Below are 23409 nucleotides of genomic sequence, written 5' to 3'. Positions count from 1 at the left end.
GTGGGTTACAAGTAACTGATCCATAAAGTGCGCAAGTATGAGTTGACATCTATGTTTTTCTTCTTAAATATTACTATGTTTAGGTAAATTCTCGTACAGTCGATGCTGGAAAACAGAGCAGCACTCATAACAGTTGCATTCGTGCCTTTAAGGTAGCTCAAAAGCCCATGTAACTTTTTCTTAAGGGGGTCATCACGTGCGAAGGCCGGTTTTTTGGCTTTATTTAGACTTTTTTGTGAAGAACTGGACAAAAATACAAATACGAATTTTTCACCATAGATTTATTAATATCTTGTGCGTGTTTAGTAATTTTTCCAACCCGATCGCATAGTTTGTTATTGAAATACAGAGCAATTTACACATCCATCTCCAAAAAAAGGTGTTTTTCTGCTGCCACGCTAGAGGGCGTTGTGATCATCTTAAGGGGGTCATCCCGTGTGAAGGCCGTTTTTCTTGCCTTTTTTTGAAAAATTATTTTGAAGGACTGGATAAAGATAGAAACGTGATTTTTTCACCATATGTTTATAGATATCCCTAGTATATGTGATAAATTTTTCAGGTTGATTTCGTAGCTAATTTTCGGAATAGGTGTTAATTAATGCACCCATCTCCAAAAAAAACTTGTTTTTCTGCTGCCACGCTGGAGAGCGCTGTGTTCATCTGAGGGAAAAAAACTAAACGGCATTTTAATGTGGACAATATTCCACGGTCCGCAAACTAGGATAATTAGCAAATATTGAAAGATAAATTTTTTATGGGCTCGTAAACTTAATTTTTTGGATTTTGGTGTTTTTTACGGCTTTTTTTATGAATAAAAAAAAAACTACCCGTCTGATTGCAATTATCCTAGTTTGCGGACCGTAGAAATATGTACTCAAGAAGCCGTGAAAATTTCAAAGAATTTGGTTGGATAGATTTTGAGCTATGGTGGCAGCCGATGTTCAAGATGCAGTTTCGAGAAAAACGCATTTGAAAATTTAAATGTGATTATCAACAGTAAAATTTGAACTTACCATTAATCTGCTATACCTCGTCTATAGAGAGCACCCTCCATTTTTTCAAAAAAGTCTTACAAGGCAGATTGTTGCTCTCTGGTTTCAATTCTGACTCTTTTAGCGAAGTCAATCGACCGTCGTTCGGACCGCCATATTCGCGCTTCATTACGGCGGTCGACATAAACCTGACATATGTGACCAACTTGACATCCCATTGTCACTAGGGTTTTGAGAATAAATTGAATCCTTCATTGAAAATAATTCCAGCCAGAAAAGTGGCTATTTCTACGACCTTGGCCCCAGAATGAAGGTGTTTAGCAGCGAAAGTCCAGATCAATGCATTTAACGACTCATTGTTATTCTGGGTCTCTGCTCCTAAACATCTGTTCAAGGGATCATCTCGTGACAAATCTTCGTAGATTGGTTTGATGACCGTTTGAACTTATTCAGTCAAAGTTGCCTTCTCGTGGTGGAAATTATCTAGTTCTCCTTTAGCTTCCGCTTTGCGCCATTTGCACCAACTGTCCTCGCCTGCTGGACAATTTTGATGCTGAGGATTTTCGTCTGTAGTACATTTATGGAAGAAAGTTACCCAAATTTCTTGCTTCATTCCTTCTATCCAATTTGCGTGTCGACGAATAGCTAGCCCAAAAAATGTAGTGAGGTCGTTAATAACCTTATCAGTAAGTTTTCCAGCCCTTTTCCACCAATGCCTTTGTGATTCTTCTTTGTATTTCTAAGTTGCGTTCCCATTCTTTTCTCGACATGTCCTACGTATTCCTTTTCTACTACTACGTATATTTTATTATTTGCAGAAATTTGCAGAAATACCGGAGAAAACTCCAGCAAAATCCAATATACAATATACAAAACTTGTCGCAATTGGAACATCCATGTTCATGCTTGCTAAAAGTTTCTTTGCTGATGTTGATGCGAAGTCCTTTTTCTTCTCTGATAAGTATCGATTCCCATGAAATACTCGTTTTTTTAGTGCGAGCATGACGTTGAACGCTAAAGTGATCTCCTTTCGTACGATCCCTTTACCCTTTTTATTCTAAACAGCATATAAGTTTAGACAATTGGTTGGTTTTCCATCTTTTTATATTTATACCTGTGTTCTAATTTATAAGGCTCAGATAAAAAACTAAGAGGTAAAAAAAGATTCGATGCTCTTTCTCATGGAGTACTCTAGCCGCGGCTGCAAACTCCTTACCTGTTTAACACTGTAATTTCTGAACGGCTCGGAATATCGGAAAATCCCTTTGTCCACATATTCTCCACTATATATAGATACAATTCATGCAAAAAAAAATCGATTTCTCCAACCCGACACACGGGATGACCCCCCCCTTAAGGTAGCTCGAAAGCCCATGTAACTTTTTCTTAAGGGGGTCATCACGTGTGAAGGCCGGTTTTTTGGCTTTATTTAGACTTTTTTGTGAAGAATTGGACAAAGATACAAATACGAATTTTTGACCATCGATTTATTCATATCTTGTGCGTGTTTAGTAATTTTTCCAACCCGATCGCATAGTTTGTTATTGAAATACAGAGCAATTTACACCCCCATCTCCAAAAAAAGGTGTTTTTCTGCTGCCGCGCTAGAGGGCGCTGTGATCATCTTAAAGAAAAAAAGTAAACGGCATTTTAATGTAGAGACCTAACTACAGTTCGCAAACTAAGATTATTAAAAGACATTAAAAGCTAAATTTTTGGTGCTCTGTTAAACTTTTTTTTTTGCGAATTTTGCGGTTTTTCATGGCTTTTTCAATGAATAAAAAAAAACTACTGAATGAATCGCAATTATCCTAGTTTGCAGACCGTAGAAATATATTCCGAATAAGTCGTGAAAATTTCAAGGAATTTCGTTGGATAGATTTTGGGCTACGTTGGCAGCCGATTTTCAACATGCGGTTTCGAGAAAAACGCATTTAAAAAATTGAAATAATAAAACTTGTTGTTTCTTTTTCGTTGGTGTGTTAAAAGAATTTCGTTGGATAGATTTTTAGCTATAGTGGCAGCCGATTTTCAATATGCAGTTTCGAGAAAAACGCATTTAAAAAGTTCAATGCGATTTTTAGCCATAAAACCTTGACTGACCATTAATCTGCTATACCTAATTCATAAACCTTAGGTGTGACGAAACACATGTGTAGTCTTGGCTTCAATTCTTGTCCTTTTAGCGAAGTCATTCGAACGTCATTCGGACCGATAAATACGCGCTTTATTACGCCGATCGACATAAATCTGGCATGTGACTTATCACGTGTTCAACACTATAATTTCCAAACGACTCCGAATATCAAAAAATCACTTTACCCATATATTCTAAACTATATCTAGATACAATTGATGCAAAAAAAAAATCGATTCCTCGGATCCGACACACGGGACGACCCCTTAAGTTGTTCTCCACTTTGTTAAGCTAAATTCCCATTTCTAATTTGCAGACCATTCAAACTGGACAAATTTTTTTTTTGTTTGGAAGGCATTCACTTTGCCTATTTTTTTTCTGCTGTCGGCTATCGTGATCTTCTATCCTATCCAGTGTAACATACTAAAACTTATATGTGTGAAACAGTTAGACAATGAGCAGCTTTTTTTCGCGACATTGACAGACCGAATTTATGAATCTGGGTGAGATCATTTCTAAGTAATCTGTTTGAAAACTTTCTGTATCCATTGTGGATTTCAAAAGGTGCAAAACCGTCGATAATTACCTATCTTTCCCTCAGGAATATACAGTTTAGCCCATAGAACGTTACTCAAACGGAAGGAATGATTACAAGTTCAATGGGAAATTACACATCAAGTTTTGTTCCTCTTCTAGTTGTTACCCCGTTCGGTAATGAAGTCGGTTCGTCTATATCGAATTCGCCATTTTTATCTGTCATAGGTTTGATCTAAGTGGACTCGGGAGGCTTTCAAATTACCTCTAGCGAATGAAGCTATCGTTGTTTCAGTCCTTTCCCATCGACTTCGATGTTCAAGCTAATTTAAACTAATCCCTTGATTCAGCGCAAATTACGTGACCATACAATTGAAGTCGCCTCTCACGCCATTTTTCCAGGATGTGTTCAACCCCGTACAAATCGCAGAAGTTTCATTTTCAATGCTATTGTAGTTTGTTACGCCGCTGATTTAACGCAGCATCTTTGTCTATATTACCGGGAGGTGACGTTCATTGTCTTTGGTAATCAGCCAGCATTTAGAACCATAGACGACAGGCCGAATGACAGAGGGTCCATGACGAGAGCAAGGGGAAGTGTCGAAAGAGCGTTTCTTTGATGAAAGCCGGCGAAGACATGCGGCGGTTTTGATACGCTTGCGTCACTTCGAAGTTTACTTTCGCATTGCGTTAGTTAACAACCGCACAGCGTGTATCGCAGTTGTCTGTTAAATCGGCGTGGTTCACGTTGCGAATGCAGTTGTCAATCGGATAGTAAATTAAACATTTTAGTCAATTACAGTTCCGGGGCAATATTATCCGCTAATGTTGAACTGGGTTGTGAAATGACTTTACGCAGTAGCAAAACCTAGAAGAAGTGACGTTCTACAACTGGTGTTCTTTATGATCGACGTATCAACAAACGTCTCAAATCTAAAATTTATCGCAATGTCGTCTGTCTTGTCGCTCTCTATGGCTCTGAGTGTTGGCCGACTATAAAAGACAATGACGGCGTCTTGCGGTAAAGGAAACAAAGATGTTACATTGGACAAGTAACGTAGCACGCCTTGAACACATCCGAAATGAGGATATCCACGATCGGTAAGGGGTTGCACCGATCGTGAAAAAATTGCGAGATAGGGGACTTGCATGGTATGGTCACGTAATTCGTGCTAACGAGAATTCACTTGCCAAAATTGGTCTGAACATCGAAGCTGATAGCGACTAAAAGGTCGGATGAAGCAACGGTGCATGGTGATTTGAAAGCCTCGCGATTGCGTCAGAATTTCGACAGAACAAAATGGAGCAGCCGATCACGACGAGAATTTGCGGCGGGCCAGTGCGCTGCTCATCTTGTTTGAACGGTGTCTTGATTCGCACAATAGCGTGATGGTGAGAAAGTACGCTATCTTATAATATGACGATATAATCGATTTGCGTCTTATGTTCCCACTATAAAATGTTGGAAGATAAGGCAACCGTTTAGTAACGGTATTGGCAAGTGCAAGATGGTCGGTAAAATTGATGAAATGCTCGCCAGCCTCATTGCGTCACCAATGTTTTCACTAACAAGGCACTGGTTTGATTATGCCAATGGACGTCGCATTGCATCCTTAAAGAACTATTTTGCTCCTTTACTGGTTATATTATACCTATAAAATATAGTATGCCGTCCAAACCTATAACCGACAGAAACTTTATTATATTTCCTACTTCCCAGTGCTTCAGCTTGGTATCTGAGATCAAGTATTTTCCCAGGTGTTAAGAACCTACTTTCCATAACTGGCGGATACTGTCCCAGGTTGGAGGTTTCATCACTCTTCCCACAGGACTATAGACAATGTCTGTAGATATTCCTAGCTTCCTCAGGTGATAGTTTCGCCTGCAGTGATCAGTGAGTATGCCCATTCTCCGAGGGCTCTTCTTGGTGAGGCTTAAACAATGTTTCGAGCGAATTCCCATACCAATTTGCAATTCAAACTTCTTTTCGACATGAAACCTCGTTGCCATGTTATCCCTTGGTATCAATAATTCCGGATACCTTCGATTTAGGCAGCTCTCCGCTTCACTGGTACACCCGGGCGCTCTGAAAATCTCCACCATTGTGCAGATGGAGAAAAGTCAATCACCTAAGGACTTCTCGGGATTTCGTTGGCAAGTTCTAATTGCCCCACTGATACACACGCAAGTCAGTTTTTGAAGAATGCGTAATTCTCTGACTGAGTTCTGTCCTGTCTGCCCAGATTACCCCCCGTGGGTAATCATTGGCCTTACTATTGTAGTGTATATCCAGTGCATTTTTTCCTGCTATGGACCTGCAAGCAAAAGTGACTTTCCAACATACGTTTTCAACATACCTATATGAAAGAATAACAGGTGTGGTTCACTATAGACATATTTTAATGAAGCCCAAACAAATACAACCGAAATCATAAACTCTTTAATGTCAGTGGCCAATGCCCTATTTGGGTGGTTGCGTTTGCGGTACCTAGAAAAATAAGGTCGACCCGAAACCACTCAGGCAACAGAACAAGGAAAAGCCTGAATTGTTTACGCAGATGGTGCATATTCTACATAGTCAGGCGGTAGTATGCGTTAATGAAAATAAACCTAAGCACTTACAAGTAACAATATGTTTACGAGAGTAGTTTTTGGTCTAGTGTGATTCCCAAATTCTCGTCCCCTGTTAATTGTTTCACCTACATGCAATGTAATCTAACCGCTCTAAGGCGATCAAGCTTGCGTTTCCTGTACTATATTATATTGGCCTTAGCTAGATTTATGCGCAGCTCTGTCTTCCTGCACCAGCTACTAGTGATTGATAGTCGTTTGGATTCTGTTACACTTGCCCCCATAGATTAAAACAATATTATCAGCGTAAGCCTGGAGCTGTATTCGTCGTCAGGGTTCTTTTGCATCTCTGCTAGTCCGCGGTTTGTTTCGCCCGGTTAAAGGGTTTTCGCACGATCCTTCTCATTCTGGTGAGGTTCCTGTTCCACCAAGGTACGTCCCTCGGTGACTTAACTGTCTTATTCGTTGGTTTCATATGGGAAAATGACGACTCTGTTGAGGCCTTCGACCACTGTTGCTAACTCTATTTCGCTCGTGATGTTACCGCCTGTATAAGAGCCGTGTTGTCACTCAGGTGTCTTGTGTAGGAGTCCCAGTCTCTTCTCCTGGGATTCCTTAATATTTTATTTACTTCTGAGTTACCCTCAAGGTCGAATCTGATTATTCTGTGATCCAAAATGGAAGACTTATTCGAAACCCTCCAATTCTTGATCAAGTCACTCATCAGAGTGTTCCGTAGAGTTATGTCTAAGACCTCTTGCCTGGTGCTAGTCACGAATATTGGCGTGTTTCCTATGTTATGTTTTTTTAACTTATTACTGAGGATGAATTCTAGACGTACTCACCTCTACGATTAATATCGCTTCCCTAGGCCTCATGGTGGGCGTTGGCATCGCAGGTGAGCTTTCCCCGGCGTCCAGTGAGATTTAAACAGCCACGAAGTCTTCCGTTCGAAACTCTGAAAGACATATGTATTTTAAGTTCCTTTGGAGAATGATGCAAGCTCTTGGTATTTCACAAGAGGAATCCCAAGGTACCTGCATGCGTCCGCTTTGCAGACACTGCAGTTGCCCCGGTACACAGAGGGTTCCTGAGCCAGCACTATTCCAATGTTTCATTTGCAGATGCAGTTTTTGCATTGTGCAGGTTTACCTGGGCTACTTTCCTACTGGCCATCGGCTTCGTTCGTGGTTTTCTCCTATATTGGATAAATGCTCCCCTCCTCCGACATGGCATTTCTTCGCGTTTTGCTGTCTGACTTGACCCCTAGAGGATCTAGCTCAAAGTCGTCCAGTTTCTCCTCTTTTGTGCGCTGCAGGTCCCTGCTCTGTCCTGCCCTTTCAGTCTCTATGACCTCTGAGATTCCTTCGGGGACCTCGATATGCTTTCCACCCAATGTGTTTTCCTCCTTCCTTGGACACATTTCCCTCAACATCACGGATCACTTTCTCGAGGGCCAGGTTAAAGAGGACGCATGATAGGTCATCTCCTTTTCTTAGACCGTTGTTGATGTCAAATGGTCTCAAGAGTGATCCTACTGTTCTTATCTAGCCTCGCACATTGGTCAGGGTTAGTCTTATTAATTTCGTCGGGATGCCGAATTCTCTCATGGCCGTGTACAGTTTTACTTGACTATGCTATGATAAGCGGCTTTAAAGTCGATGAAAAGATGGTGCAACTGATGTCCAGATTCCAGCAGTTTTTCCATCGCTTGCCGCAGGGAGAAAATCTGATCTGTTACTGATTTGCCTGGAGTGAAGCCTCTTTGGTATGGGCCAGAACTGTTTGGGCGTATGGGGCTTTCCGACCTAGCAAGATAGCGGAGAAAATCTTATAGATGGTACTCACCAACGTGATACCTCTATAATTGGTGCATTGTGTGATAGCTCCCTTTCTATATATGGAACAGATAATGCCATTCGCCAGGCATTGATTCGCTGTCCGACATCCTGAGCATAACTTTATAAATGAATTGCATGGCCTGTTTCTTCTAAACTTGGTGGTGGCAGTATTTGTCCCTCGTCCTCATTTGGCGAAACCTTCAACTCGCTGATATTCTGTCAGAAATCAGATTTCCCTCTGGTGCGGTTGCTCTCTGTACTTTTCGAGTTCACAGACCTGTTGGTTCTTCTAGGCTTCCTTTTTCCGTCTGTGAATTCGCTTTTCCGCTCGCCGGAGTTCGTGATAAGTCTCCGTGTGTGCCCGCGTCCTTTGAGAATGCAACATTACTTGGTATGCAGCATTCTTCCGTTCCGACATTTTCTATACAATATTAAATTGGAGAGCGCTAAAAATAGTGTGGTTTCCCAGCGTTATTGGGTATCCTCGACTCTGTAGTTAGTGCAGCATGTCTAGCTTAGTGACTTTCAGTGGGGCTATTTATGTTCTTACTAAGGAAAAACTGTCTTCTTTCCAAAGACTCATTCCACGACTCCTTGTATCGATGTTAGATTGAGCTGCACACTCCACATTAAAGGGGAGCCCATTCTATATTAATAATTTTTCGTATACGCCAAGTTTGTGATAATATATTGATCACTGTTCTAAATTTCTTCGATAATCTCGATTTCACCAATAAAAGCACAAACAATAAAGTAGAAAATCCCCATTCTTTTGTTGTAATATTATCTGAAGACTTGGGTTGCTAACCTGTATTCTGGATTCGTCGCCCAAAATTACCTGTGGAATATTAACGAGAAATATTTATCGGTGTACATATATTAGATTGCCGTTATATTGAAGCTTTTCAAATAAAATACTAAATTTATTTGAAAAAATTAGTTAAATTATATAAACGGGCAGTTTCGACCCTGCTGTGAAGTTTAGGGGCTATTGCTCAAAGAATTTGGACATCCAAGCTTGTTATTAGCGAATGATCTCTCTGCCAAAGATTGCTGTGTCGACTGAAATAACTAGTATTCTAACGGCTTCAAATCTGGGCTGTATTTATTTATTTAATTAACGGACAACAAACAGAGAGAATTCCAATTAATTATTGTCCTCAGGAGGAGGAGGAGAAAGCAAAAAACTTATCCTACGTTTAAAACTATTTAAAGTAGGGAAGTTAAAAGGACCAAGCTGTTTTGCATTATAATTTCGGCAAAGCCTGGGAATCGGGGAATGAAAATAGACTCCGAGCTCCGCGAAGGGCACGTTGAAAATGTCGGTGCCACGTGTGTTATAAGACGCAGGACGGCAGGCGATGTCGTCAGCGGCGGAGCAGTCCATCAGACCCGAGGAATGTTTAAAGAATGTGTATAGATCCAGATAGGATCTACGCTGTTGTAGGAAGGGAAGGTTTAGAAAGCGGAGGCAGGAGGGGTAATCCACACGAGGGAAGCTTTTCTTAAAGAAGTTGGAACGGGTGAATTTACGTTGCACATTTTCAAGGGCAAGACAATCACAGTTACGGGAGGATGACCAGATCACGGAGCAATACTCGAGGGTATTCCTTATGATGGAATTGAAGAGAGCTAAGGAGGGTTCGATGGAGTCAAAATCATAGGAGGAGCGAAGAATAAAGCCTGACAACTTTGCTGCTCGATTGATGACATCGAGGCAATGGGTGTCAAAGCGGACCTTATTGTCGAAAGTGACTCCGACGTCTTGAGTGGAATTTAAGCAGGATAAGGAATGTCCGTCAAGCGAGTAGGAGAAAGAAGTGGGTGAGGATTTTAGGGAGTAGCACATAGAGTGACACTTTCTGACGGTTAGCGCTAAACCATTAGTCGAGCACCAACGAACCAGAGTGTCCAGGTTATTCTGAAGGGAAACACAGTCCATAGGCGACGATATAGCGGAAAACAGTTTAAGGTCGTCTGCAAAGAGCAAACAGGGACAAGTAAGGAGGAGAGGAAGGTCGTTAATAAAAAATAAAAATAGCAAAGGATCCAGAATAGATCCCTGTGGGACGCCAGAAGAGGGGGAGAAGGAGCGGGAAGTACAGCCGTCAAAAGAGACGCGGCAGGATCGGTTGGAAAGGTAAGAGGCGAGCCATAAAACAAGTGGTATGGGAACGTTTAGGGACGAGAGTTTGGATAGAAGTATCTTTGTGATTTACAGTGTCGAAGGCTTTCGCGAAGTCAGTGTAAATGGTATGCACTTCTTGCCGTGAATTTAGACATTTGGCGACAAAGTTGGTAAAGTCAAGCAGGTTAGAGCCAGTGGACCTACGTTTAACGAAGCCGTGTTGTTTTTTCACTAAGTGTTGGCCAAAGTGGGCGGATATCTTTCCAGGATTTTGGAACAGGAGGAGAGGAGGGAAATGGGACGGTAATTCTCGGCAAGCGAACGATCGCCACTTTTGTGAATGGGGATAATGAGAGCCTCTTTCCACAAGCTGGGAAAATGATTCTCTTCAAGGCTTTTGTTGAAAATAAGTGATAGGGGAAGGGAGATGGACTTACAAGTTTTGAGCAAAAAGAGGTTTGGAAGACCATTGTAGTCAGGTCCGACCTTGGCATCAAGTTCGCCAATGAGGTATTCGACAAAGATAGGGGTAAGAAGGGGAATGGTAGGCGATGCGGAGCAGGCTACATCTACTATCGGGAGGTATGCCGAGGAAGGGGGAGGAACATAGACTGACGAAAAGTAGCGGCAGAGTAAATCACAAGATAGTTGGGGGGAGTTAGCTGAGAAGCGAGAGAATTTAATGGACGGAGGGGATAACTGGGCAGGGCAGCGGGAGTTGCGAATGTGGGACCAGAAAGGTTTCAGATTTCCGCGCTTTAGTGAGTCTTCCACGCTGGACATATTCGTGTCTGGACTTACGTATTAAGGATTTGACCGAGGAACGAAGGGATTTGAAAAAATCTAAGTCAGCAACGTTTCTAGAAGACAGGAACTTCTTTCTCGCAGTCTGTCTTTGACGTAGTTTTTTGTGAATTTCAGTGGTGAACCAGACGGGGTAAGAGCGTAAGCACTTAGGAGAGGAGGGAACGTAAAAAGGAAGAAGATCAGATAAAATGGTATAGAAAGTGTTGAGTGCTTGGTCACATGTAAATGGAGAGAGCAGGGGGACCCAGTTGATTGACGCCAGGGCTGAGTTCAGACCTTCGAAGTTGGCCTTACGAAAGTTGAACTTGGTAGGCTTGCGAGCGACAGGAGTATGGAGTCGGGATATCTGAACATGGAACTCGAGAGCAGGATGATGGGCGTCAGGGGCAACGTAAGGCGGAGCATGAAGGGATTGGGAAACATAACGTACAGGAAGATTAGGGAGGACAAGGTCAAGAGTGCGATCTAAGTGGTTTCTAGAAAGGTTAAATTGGAGGGCCCCACAGGTGTACATGAAAGTGGATAGAGGAAGGGAAGGGTGGGTCGAGTTATTAGGAAGGGAGGGAAGGCCAGGAGAGCATAGGAAGATTAAAGTCACCACAGAGGATGGCAAGTAATGTAGAATTTCTTAGACTAATTTGTAACTCTCCTGCTGGATGGTAATAGAGGTGTGTGATTGTCGTGGACGTATATGCACATTGCTCAATTTGCCGTTGTACAGATTAGATGTAGTTTATTGGCCTTTTAACAACTCAAAATTCATTACACCGTAATTGTTCCGCCAATCGTCCAACATATCCTTTTTCGTGGTTGTCCGGCTTGGGAGTTGGTCTTGAAGCTTCACTAGGACTCGACAACTGTCGCTTTATACTGTCGAAACATATTCACTTTTCATCTAGATGATTGTTTCATTACCTAGAAAGCAACTAATACCGCCATGGAATTTTGGAACTCTCACCCCAGACAGAAATAACCGATTTCCATAATTACCTCTCATTAAAAGGAATCTCAACATAACATGGGGAACTTTCCATGAATTTTTTTAGGGAATTGGGTAATAAACAGTTATTCAGTTTCCTTCGGTAGTTAGAACCGTTTACTCTTTAAATATGAGATACAAGACGTAGTTCAAACTTCAGAAGTTTCTATTTTTTTTTAACCAAGACTGTACATAATATTCTTTCCTTATGAAAAACTTGACCGTTAAATGGAAAGGTCCTCAGAACTCTGCTTTGATGCCTTTTTCCCTATCATTATAACGGATTCCTGGAGAGTATCGATAAATGTTGAAAATGATAAGTTTGTAAAATGAAAAACGTGAAAATTCATGGAAAAGTGTACTTTCCCTTTCAAATTTTGTTGCTGAAAATTTGTGGAAATGTTCAACTTGTAAAAACTTCCAGCTCCCTTGCCTCACTTTGACTGATAAATCTTTAGGAAACCTTACAACCTTTTCTCGTTACAAGAGAACATTCGTTTGTTCCAGATTTTTTCCCTTCTTGGTCTTCTTAGAAAGGGAGCCCAACTCGTCATTCATTCATTATATTATGAACATTTTGCCTAATAGGAGGGAATATATTTTTTGAAGCCGGCGGGGATTTATAGCATATATTTTCCAGGGATCATTGTTTTCTGTTTATGTTGTTTGGGAGAATTGAGCAAAACATCATGAAAGTTGTTCGGCTGTGAGTTGTTAGCTTAATTATTAATATTCTTTGAAAACAAATTAATTCAACAGAATGTATTCACTGGAGCCGTTGTCTGCAGGTGAGTTGGTTGTTTCCTCGTTCATTTACTGGTAGATTTATCTATAAATGTAGCGTGGAAACCAATCTTTTGGATGACTTCATTAAACTTGCCTTAATGGAGGTATTTATGAACTTTAATGTTTAAAAACACGGCTGTTATAAATACTATTGTGCCATCGCGGTATAGTGAATTCTATTGCACTGGCCCGTATGCTGATTTACCGATTTGATATTGTCTTAGGCTGAACGACATCAATGATATGAGCTTCGAGCCCCAAAATGAAAATGGCAGTTATTTTTTGTCTGCTATTCCCATATAGCAATGAAAGGGAGTACATTTTCAGTGCTTCTATCCTCAAAATATTATAACGTACTATTTTTTTAATTTTATTTAAGCAAATAACGAGATGGGAGCGTGGTTTTTTTTAGATATATCAACGAACGTCTTAAATCTAATATTTACCGCAACTTCGCCCGTCCTGTCGTCCTCTATGGTTTTGAGTGTTGGCCAACTATAAAAGACAATGAACGACGTCTTGCGGTAATGGAGATGAAGATATTACGTTGGACTAGTGGCGTCACACGTTTTGACCACATCCGAAATGAGGATATCCGCGATCGTTATGAGGTTGCACCGATTGTGGAAAAGTTGCAAGAGAGGCGTCTTCGATGGTATGGTCATGTAATTCGTGCCAACGAGAGTTCACTTGCCAAAATTGGCCTGAACATCGAAGTCGATGGTAAACGACCAAAAGGGAGGCCGAAACAACTGTGGCTTGATACGCTGGATGGGGATTTAAAAGCCTGGAGATTGCACCTACATCAGGCATTCGATGGAGCCAAATGGCGAAACCGATCACGACGAGCCGACCCCGCTTGTGAACGGGAAAAAGGCTGAAGAAAAAGAAGGTCGGTTGAATATTCTTGAGAATGGAATATGTCTTTATGATTGTTGTTCAGTCTTATCACTATTCCCTCATCCTTAGAGCCAACTTCAAAGCTAGGAGTTGCTCTACAAACCATAAACTTGCTTCCTTTCATTTGTATGGAGTAAAATTATGTCATTCACTGCATACTTTGAAAATGGCTCTTAATTTTCATATCAATAAATACCATCTAATCATAATAAGTTCCGTGGGACAGATGGATAATATATACAGGTTTAAATAAGATCTTTTTTTCACATGACACTGATCTGAAACACTAGGCTTACATTTCCCTGGCATTAGTCATCATTTGTTGATGAGTTGTATCTGGCAAAATTGCAATGCATTTTGCTCGTAATATTTATCCGAGTCTTGCTGAAATATGAAAATTTATTTTCAAGTAGAAGCTAAAATCAGAATGATTTCTGTAAGTTGAATTTTGTGGCGCTTCACACACTCGCATTACACATAAATCTGTGCGCCTACCCATCATGTTGTTTCTCAACCTTTTTTCCGATTTCATTTGAGTTTCTTCAGTTTCATTATCATTAATGCTGTACAAGTAATGAGCATACAGTAGAGAAACAAATTTAAATGTGCATACCTATTCCGGCAGCCAAGCAGCGTCATTAGCTCAAACTGGCAATACAATATTAAGTCAAGTGACGTGGACCAGTTGCTGCTAAAATCTGGCGGGTTGAATGAAGTCTTTACAATGTGAACATGGGTGCACCTGATCATTGTTGGTAATAAGAAGGTTTAAAGACTGGCTCGCCAAGGTGAGAAAAGAGCCAGCATTTGACGTTGAGCCATCTACTGTCAAGTCTACTCTGAAATAATTGATTTGATTCAAGTATTCACTCACAACTGAATCGACTGGTATCAAGATACAAATCCTCCATTGCGACAGCTTAGCGGTCTAATCACTAAGCCATCCGGACACTAATGTTACCACTGATTACATTATGTCATCAATGAATATGAAATTACAGTAGAACCTCGATTATCCGAACTAATTAGGACCGAGACTAGTTCTGATCATTGAAATGTAGGTTTTTTGGGACTAGATCAAATAAAAACAATATCTTTTTATATAAAAACAGTACAGTATATTAAAATATGACAAACATATTAATATGAAGCACCTGAAAAAAGGTCCAATGCTTATTTCTATTATTTTTTTTTATAAAATCGTCGATTTTTAATTGACGAGCAGCTGGAACGCGCTTTGGAACGGTTGTGTCTCGCAGCCGTTTGAGAAGGGTAATTTGCGGCAGCATTCTTCTTGTGTTTCGAACCAGTGCTTCGCATTGGAAGGTTTGTTCGGTACATCCACGTTCTGTCGTGATGGTAATCATCATCTTGATTATTTATTGATGAACCGGGACCCGGGACCTCAATTGATTGTTGTAGCATCCATCTCTCCTTTATAGGTGATACGGAGGGCTGTGTTGTGGATGACTTCAGTGTTAACACTCACTTGATTGTCAGAGGGGATTCTAGGCGGTGTTGTTTTTCGAGCCCGGAGTTCCATGCCAACGAGATAGTGATCCGAGTCTATATTGGCCCCCCTATATATTCCAACATTCATAAAGGCTATAAGGTGGCGGCGTTCACCCAACACGTGGTCAACTAGGTTGAAACTGGTCCTATCTGGAGATGCATGTTTCTTTGTAGACCGTTTTCCGTGCCAACCAATTGAATGATCAGTCCGTTGTCATTGGTATCCTTATGCAAGCTAAATGAGCCAACATTTTGCCTGAATATGTGCTCCGTCCCTACTTGGCTGTTAAAATCTCCAAGTATGGTTTTGATATCATACCTGGGACAGGCTTCGAGGGTTCTTTCTACTCCCTCGTAGAAGGTATCCTTCTCCAAATCTGAAATCTCCTCTGTAGGGGCGTGAACGTTAATCTGGCTTATATTTCTAAATTTTCCTCCCAAACGCAGAGTACATAGCCTGTTTTCAATGCCGAAAACAGCACGTTTTTTTGCTGACTAAGAAACCTACTCCGAGCACATGGTTTACTGGGTGGCCACTACAATATATGGTGTAGTGGCTCTTCGCCAGCAAACCCGTCCCTATTTAATCCATTTCTTGCAATATTGTTATATCAGCCTTATATTGGGACAGAGTGTCAACTACCTATTGGGCAGCATTCCGTCTGTATAGGAAGCCCACATTCCATGAGAAAATGCGGAAATCGTTATTCAGTTTTCATTGTCGGGGCCGCCGTTATAAAATGCATCCTGTCCGAGGCTCCTTTTGTGGCTTCGTAATTTCGGTGTAGGGTTGTCAGTCCTACCCAACCCCCAACCTTGATGACTAGTTGATACAATTTGTCTGGTTTTTAATCGTGGGAGACGCCTCCATCCTTCTCCGTCTGCAGTTTTTCATTAAGAAAGGGTTCGCAGCGATCACCACGTGGATTTGGAGATAGGGTTTGATATTGGAGCTGTTGAGTTGTGTGATGTGGATTCAGTAGTCAGGTTTTATACTTCATTTCGACAGGATTTCCAATTTTTGTTTCCGCGCTAAGGAGTCTACGTTTCCGATTGGAAGTTAAAGGACTCGACGTTTTGGCCATGCACAAATTATAATAATAAAAAACATCGTATATGAAATGAAAAAAGATAAGCTCGGCATTCACGTGTGTATAAGCGCGAAATGATGCGGAAAATGGAGCTCGGGCTGATAATCATAGGGGTCGGGAGAAAATTATCCGTACCCGCCTATTATCCCTTTATGTTATTGAAATTTCTATAGCGGCCCCGGAGAAGTCGCGTCAACGTTCGGATGATTGAGCATTCGGATAAACTAAGTCGGTGTTCGGATAATTGAGGGGTTGGATAATTGAGATTCTATTGTACCTTCTCCGTTGGTTGCCATCTATTGTGAAATGGTTCGCTTCATGTTTACCAGTTTGTTGGCTGTAAGTTTTTCGTCTCTAGTTTCGTGTTTGTTTTACGGTTGGCAATCTGGGTTGAATATCGTATACCAAAAGTACTTTCACTTTGGAAAATGTCAGTGGTTTGGCAACATACGCCTTAGCAAACTTAGGACGTTTTCGTTTACCGACTTCGTCTGCATTCTTCGATAATAGGTAGATTTTTGTATGTTGTTTATTTCCAAATGATGTTGCACGTGCTGTGCGACTAGCTTGGAATTTGCGGATAATATCTCGTTTTTCTCTCCACGTTAATGTTTTCGTCTCGTTATATTTCCGTAAATATGAAAAGGAAAAGTCTAGATATATTAGAGGAAAAGTCATGATTTAGGACTTTTCCTCTAATATGTCTAGACTTTTCCTAGAGCTGAGTAGGTACCTTAAACCGTTGCCCGGTGATAATGGTAAGTCACGCCATAAAATCTTTTCACGTAACCGCACAACCTGGATAAATGAGAGCCAAACAACGGGTGTTTTTTTTGCAATCAACACATTATTGAATGTCTTAAATCCGAAATCTACTGCAGCTTCGTTCGCTCTGCGCTGCTGGGTAGCCACCGACAGCCATGAACACGATCTTGAAGGTTCACTATTATCATCCCCTCACCCATCGGGGACAATTTACAAAGGTGGCATCCTCGATTGTTTAGTCATGTTATCCTTCCACTCTTCCTGCCTGCATCTATGGGTAAAATATTGATCAAAGTGTATATCTAAGAGGCGTTGACAGAAGTCAACGACAGCACCGGACTCGATGTTAATTGATGCATTAACAGCGCTTTCGCTATTTTGTCCAAAATCAGATAATGCGACTATTTAATATCAACGTGGCAATGAATGGATCACATATTGCGAGGTATGTTATACAACTGAACTCACTATCTCAGGATGGTCGACTTGTTTAAGGAGCTCTAAAGCTACTTGACGAAAAAGAGTGGAGAAGTGCAGACTGCTCATGGAGTGTTGTAAGAAGTGGAACACTTTTCAAAGAACGAGCTACGCTGGCACGTAAAAACAGAGCGACAGAAATAATTTTCGCTGCTAATCTTTTATTTTCTGTACAAAAGGATGTACAGCCGCGTTTACCTCAGGGAAAAATTAAACCGAAAATAGCAATGGGAATTTTTTTGAATTTGGGGGAATTTCTGCGAATATGCACGTGTCCATGAACATGAAAATCTGTCCCACATCCAAACGAACACGGTGACCTTGTCTACTTTTTAAACAGCATTAAAAGATTTGTGCCATATAGAGGTTCACGTTGACGCTCCTGTCGTATAAATATTTGTCTGCCAGTCTGTCACGCACGGCCTGTATGAAGATATTTTCCAATTTGCGACGAAAATATTTATGACAAAAGTCTTCGACATGAAATTCTATCCAACAATAAAGCATGAGCTGAGTTTTGGGAGTGAGATTTTGGAATACATAATACTTCGATATTTTGGTCACAATTTCCCGGATTGTTTGCAATATTGGTACGCCAGTGTAGTAGAAATTCCTTAGAAATCAATTGATAATATCAATAACCATTTTATGGTCATGCCTTCGCCTTTATTGCAGGCGCGATAAATGTATAATGGCGATGTGCTCCTCTAAATGGAACTACAATTTTGATTTCTAGACCACCTTATAATCAATATTGCTTAACTCTGTCACATGATCCCAATCGCGCAGCCATGCAAAGCCATTTTTTCTAGGAATTTGCTTCACAATACATGACGCCGTGGGTAAATCCAAAATTTGGCCCGAATAACTCGTTAACATTTGTGTCAACTTTCTGAGTAATTTAAATAGTGCGCCACAGCAGGTGAACTGAAAACAATCAAAGTTGCAAACACTGTCGTTTCTATATACTTGTACTCCTGTCTATTGTGTGGACATACGAGTACAGTATATGTACTCGTATAATATTTTGATCGTCTTTATAGAAGGGAGCGAAATAATGCTAGTGTCTGGAGTTTTCAAGGACATCTTTTATATTTATCAAATGTGGTCTTCAGTACTTTCAGAGGCTGTCGACATCTTAATGTGTACTCAAACTTGTCGATGGTTGGTTGAATGGAAAGCAAGGTTTATAGAGGTTCTTTCATTCAATCAAAGAATAGACTGTATGCTGAATTAAATTAAGGTAGTAGTACAATGTGACGATTTTTAAAAAAAGTCGATTGTTTTGCGTTACATATTTCGAAAGTATAACATAATGAAAATGTACAGGCAAAACCTCAGATTGAAATTCAAAATATTTCTAAAGTTATAGCATAAAGTATGGAGCGCCCTATAGTAGGTGTAGAAATGAAAATTTGCCGGTAGCAGTTATATTCAATCTTCCCTTTTATATAATAACCACGATCGTTATCATAATATTATAATAGTCAGCTCCCTACGGTGTATGCATTATGTATGTATATACACACATAAAAGATGAGAAATCTACACAGTATGTAAGAAAAGATATCGGAACATCTCGTTAGAAAGTTTCGTTAAGAAAAGTCCACGTTTTGAAAGTTTCACAAAAAACTACTTCGCTTAGTTGAAATTTGAATTCCTTATTCTACAAACACATGCCGATATATGGAACCTCAAAAATACTCAATTTTTTGATAATAAATATAAAAAAAATTAAAATAAAAAAAATTGGATCATCGGAAGCTCGATGCCTCGGATATGAAGCTTTTGTTTGTGTTTTTCTATTCTTGCATAGCTGAAAATCAAAAAAATAGTCCCTCATATATTTCCAAACTGCAAAATATACATATGTACATATTAAAGTCATAAATATAACCCCCGCTGGTACGGATGTATATCTATTTGATTTGGGCACTATCCGGAACTCCGTTGGCATATACGCACCTTCCTCGTCTAATTGGTGCTGATATACATATAAATAAATTACAAAGGTAAAAAATTGATTGACACGGAATTCGATGAGAAGATGAGAACTGTGAACGCTCACACATGCGGTAAGTTACATCTTTAAGGGGGCTCCTTATACAGACAGAAAGAGGGGTGTAAGATATAGCCTGTTTGTGGTATCAAATGAAGGGTCTGGATTAGTACCTTTCGAAGCCAGTCTTAGGTTTGACATTTGTTGGAAAGGCGGGGAGTGTGGGATGTCGAAAGTGATAATTTCTTTACGGGACCCATTCTCAGAAACTACCCACCGGAAAAATCTGAAAAAAATCAAGAAGCCGCCTCATAGAGTACCCAGACCTCAAATACTCTCCCTGTCGATGTCCACTCAAATTAAGTTAATAATAATATATTACCATGTTTTCAGGAAATTGACTAAAATAACGACTTAGGTTTATCCAATATTTATAAAAATTTGCAGCAGTATAGACTATACTCGTAGTATAGTATATGACATCCTCAAGTTTGATCAAAATTGTCCTACAGTGGGCCCAGCTTATTGAAATCGCGGTTAATATTATCAACCGTTTATTGTTATTGAATTACAAAAGCCAAGCCAGCACTACAGCAATACATACGAGTGCTAAATGTTCAGCTTATTGTAATCATTAGCCCGGTTAATGCGATCAACTCGCGAATCCTAGTGAACAAAATTGGGACAAAATATAATTCCAGCATTAACTCTGTAAACTATCCTTTTAGAAAATGGCGCGCATATTTCTTTTTGAATTTCATAGTCCATGCTTTGTAACTGCATTCTGTTTTGATTTCTTAGAGCAAAGCGATCAGTTAGAATTGTAGTAGACACTGCGAGCAAAAAAGACATTTTAAGAGCAATTCACGCCCTATTGCAAGTTATTGTTATTGAAGTCGGCCAAAGTTTCATTTGAATGTGCGCAGCATTCTGGTGTAATTGTTCAATTTGAATTTTCTGTGCTGTTCATTGTTCATTCGGCATTAAAGCGATAATTTTTATTTGGAATAGCGTGTAAGCATTCCTGGTTCTACCGTGCGAGCAGGCCTTTTTCTTTGACCAGTTGGTTTTCTCTAGATTTTGCAGGGTAACATCAGTGAAACAGTGGTGGTATGGTGCCATGGCATGATGTATATGATATCTACATCATAGCAAGCATTTCTTACCCAACGGCGCGCACAGGAGTCGCAATAGGATTGGTTTTAAGTCGGAATCTTGAGTAAGAATTCTTCTTTGAACTGTGCACCTTCGCAGGAGCAAAATGAGAAAGAGACGTAACTTAAAGCCTCAATGAGAAGCAGAGGATTTTAGCTTCATATGATAATCTTCAAAGAATGAGCCAACATATGGCTGTTACCGAGCTCTGAGTCTCGTAGCCATTATTATGTAAAATGCTAAAAACCCGATATGAAATTGAATGTGTTGACGCCAGCATTGAAAATAAAGACAGAAAGGGAAATCGTTCTGGTAAAGAGCAAAAGCAGAGAAGGCAAAGGAGAAGGCGTTAAAAGTTTTGAAGGAGGTAGACCGAAAGACGTAATAGTCAAAAGTCCCCTGTGTGCCGAAGAACTGAAGATTTGGGAGAATCGTGGCAAAGGACGAATTTGGCTGGATTTTTCAGTGAAAGCAACGTACAAATCTTGTTTAAGCTAAAGTTCATGGTGAAGAAGCTGATGCCGATAGTACAGCAGCAGAATCCTGGCTGAAAAACGAATAGCCTATTGTATCAGGGCAATATTCAGCTTCTGATGTGTTTAATTCAGATGAAACCGGTCTAAATTTTCGGACACTTCCTGAACATACATACGCCTTCGGAAACGAAAGCATTAGGGCTTCTAAAATTTGCAAGGAGGGAATCACAGTTACGTGCTGTGCATGACTGGAGAGAAAAAAAATAAATAAGACAAAGCCGAGCCCTCGATGTTTCACAGTGGTGAAACACTTTCCCGTTGATTACTTCAAAAACCAGAATACATGGATGACTACATCTATTTTCACTGAATGGCTGCAGAAATGGGATAAGCATTTGGTCGTCCAAGTTTCTTTGAGACGCATACAAGTTCAGTTTCTTCCTGCCAACACGACGTGTGATCAGGGAATTATTCACACATTTAGGGGCGACTATAGGAACCAAATGCGAAAAAGAATACTTAATGTAGTATAAAATATGAATTCTGAAGATGTTACGCTTACGTTTTCTTACGCAGCTAGAAAAACTTGCTTATAAGATGCTGACACATCGCCACGTTAACATGGTAGCATGTCAGTGAAACGACAATAAAGAATTGTTTTAGAAAAGGCGGATTTCACTCAGATTTCCTTAGAAGAAGACGAAAGTGTTTTTCCAATGGTTCAGGACATACCGCAGGAAGAGTATGGGGAGTGGATGGGAATCGACGCAAATTTGCAAACGTACCCTCTAAAGACCACAGTTGTGCTGGCATCTCTGCAAATGACTTAGAGACACATAGCCACTCAGGTGATATAGAGATTGAAGAAGTCGAAAGTGAACAAGAAAAACAACTACCTACAAATCGCCAAAAGTTAGAAACTTTACAAATTCTAAGACGGTCTGACGATTTCAATTTACATTACAAATATGAACAATTTATTAAAATAATAAACAAAAATCCAACTTGGATAAATTTTTCAAATAATGTTATGTTTTGGCATATATAAAATCCCAGTCATACATATATTATATGTATAATCATGTATTACACATTAACATGCTACAATAAATATTGAAAATTGTATACAGTATCTTTTGTTTGTTAATATGTATATGTACGTATCGTATTTACTTCAAGTGATGAGAAAGAGTGATGAATGAACAAACATATGGGAACTTTTCTTGAGGTCAATTCTCGATCTGATTCCGATGACATTTCATAGTATCTCTGCTTAATGTTATTGTTCGGTTATTGTCATCACTTTCAGTCAAACCAAACGTGATCACATTAAGGGGGTCATCCCGTGTGAATACCGCTTTCTTGGCTTTTTTTGGAAAATTTTTTGTAAAGAACTGGATAAAGATACAAATACCCATTTTTCACCATAGATTTATTAATATCTTGAGCGTGCATAGTAATTTTTCCAGCCCGAAATACAGGGCAATTTATGCACACATCTCCAAAAAAAGGTATTTTTCTGCTGTCCCGCTAAAAGGCGCTGTGATCATCTTAAAGAAAAAAAGTAAACGGCATTTTAACCTACAGACTTAACTATAGTCCGCAAACTAGGATTATTAAAAAATATTCAAAGCTAAATTTTTGGTGCCATGTTAAACTCTTTTTTGCGAATTTTGGTGTTTTTTTACGGCCTCTTCAATGAATAAAAAAAAGCTACTGAATGAATTGCAATTATCCTAGTTTGCGGACCGTAGAAATTTGTTCTGAATAAGTCTTGAAAATTTCAAAGAATTTCGTTGGATAGATTTTGGGCTATGGTGGCCACCGATTTTCAAGTTTCGAGAAAAACACATTTAAAATTTTAGCCATTAATTTGCTATACCTAATCCATACACCTTAGGTTTCTTCAAGAAACACATGTACAGCCTTGGCTTCAATTTTTGTCGTTTTAGCGAAGTTATTCGAACGTCATTCGGATCGATAAATACGAGCTTTATTATGGCGATCGACATAAATCTGGCATGTGACTTATCACGTATTTAACACTATAATTTCCGAACGACTCCGAATATCAAAAAATCACTTCGCCCATATATTCTACACCATATCTAGATATAATTGGTACCAATCCGACACACAGGATGACCCCCTTAAGCGGGGGCTACTGTATTACTGATAAAGTTACAGTAACTCGAAATTGTCTTTTCCGTGTGGGCAGTTCATTGAAATAATACGCTAAATATATATATACATTATGGG

At 39.9% G+C, this 23409-nt stretch overlaps 1 protein-coding gene across 9 annotated transcripts in view; it reads left to right on the top strand.

The window, feature by feature from the left end:
• LOC119657797 (cAMP-specific 3',5'-cyclic phosphodiesterase) overlaps nt 1-23409 on the top strand; it is a 636985-nt gene that overhangs the window by 326502 nt on the left and 287074 nt on the right. The gene's annotated exons all lie outside the window — the stretch shown is intronic.

Source organism: Hermetia illucens, chromosome 5 (assembly GCF_905115235.1).
Source record: "Hermetia illucens chromosome 5, iHerIll2.2.curated.20191125, whole genome shotgun sequence".
In the NCBI taxonomy this organism is placed as follows: Eukaryota; Metazoa; Arthropoda; class Insecta; order Diptera; family Stratiomyidae; genus Hermetia; species Hermetia illucens.
This window is presented reverse-complemented; position numbering and strand designations above follow the sequence as displayed.